The following is a 1,678-nucleotide window of genomic DNA, read 5'->3' as shown; positions in this document are numbered from 1 at the left end:
TTTGTATTATTTGTGTAGTAGACACTAAATTTCAGTCCTGCATCGAAATTTGCTGACTGAATTAAAAAATCAAGACCAATTGAGTTCTGTTATTTTTCAATCCAAGATGGCGGAAGACATTCATACCACCTTAAAAAGTTTGCTTTCTTCAATTTTCGATTTAAAAGGTGAAGTTTATATAACTTACACCAGAAATTAAGTACCACTTCACATAAAATATACATGTCCAACCTGTATATGTTACATTTTATTTTGTAAAATTCCTTAGATATTTAGAGATTTTGTAAAATCCCTAACAGTTTCAGTTATTTTATAAAATTACTGAAAATATTGCTAGGGATTTTACAAAATACCTTAATACAACTTTAGACCTAATATCAGACTTAATATACCCCTAACGGGAGGGATTGTGCTTGATTTTCATATGTTGAAGACATAATCTTTCAATCAGTTTAATTTAGGTCTGGAGCTGGCATGTCAGTAACTGCTAGAAGTCCTTTGTTAATTTATGTATCATTGTCATTTTCCTTAGTTTCTTTTGTTACCTATTCTGACATCGGAGTCGGACTTCTTTTAAACTGAGTTTTACTGTGCGTATTGCTGTGTGTTTGTTTATTCTACATTGGCTAGAGGTATAGGGGTAAGGTTGAGATCTCACAAAACATGTTTAACCCCGGCTCATTGGTGCACCTGTCCCAAGTCAGGAACCTCTAACCTTTGTTAGTCTTGTATGTTTTTAAATTTTAGTTCATTTATATGTTTTGGAGTTTAGTGTGACGTCCATTTTCATTGAACTAGTACACATTTTTGTTTGGGGTCCAGCTGAAGCCCGCCTCAGGGTGCGGGATTTTCTCGCTGTGTTGAAGACCCATTGGTGGCCTTCGGCTGTTTTCTGCTCATTGGTCGGGTTGTTGTCTCTTTGACACATTCCCCATTTCCATTCTCAATTTTATTGTATTTTTCTTAATAAAGATAGACCATTAATTGTTTTAATATATTTATTGAATAGACTTTACTGATTTGGACTATTTTAAAGTGACTATGAATAAGAGACATACATGTACATGTATGTGCAGATAGATACAAGGACTGCAATTTAATTATTTTTTTCATAAGTTTGGGTATATAATTTCTCTGCTATTCAATAGGCACACCTTTTTTCACATCTCCACATCACAGAACTTCATACCTACCTTATTAATAACTTATTAAACACGAAGTAATTTGATTCTGATCTCAAGATCGGAGAAAATATAAAAAAAAATATGTATTCCTATGTGATTACATAGTTTCAAAGATATAACCAATGCAAGTGAAACATGAAAAAGTGGTTAAGGTTACCAATCAAATGAATTGATTGGTTGATTGTTCGTTGCTTAACTTTCAGTTGCAAATATTCCATGCAACTTTTTCAGGACGAGAATAAATTAACAATAAATACAATAGTTAAGTCCTGTAATAGAGGACGTCTGGGATAAAGGTCGGGGAGATTTGGGCTGCCACTGGAAAATGAGAGTATATTGGATAGGGAGAGAAATTTTGCATTGAACAGGCCACCTACGGGGCCCTCAGAGTTGTTGCAAGTGCTCTTTACGTGAGGAGAGCGTGGCAGACTCTCTACATGAGGCATCAGATTTAGCGTCCCCATTCGGACCGGACGTGGCTGCGTACTTGTATA

The sequence above is a fragment of the Mytilus californianus genome, unplaced genomic scaffold, assembly GCF_021869535.1.
Source record: "Mytilus californianus isolate M0D057914Y unplaced genomic scaffold, xbMytCali1.0.p SCAF_9, whole genome shotgun sequence".
In the NCBI taxonomy this organism is placed as follows: Eukaryota; Metazoa; Mollusca; class Bivalvia; order Mytilida; family Mytilidae; genus Mytilus; species Mytilus californianus.
Note: the sequence above shows the minus strand (reverse complement) of the source record.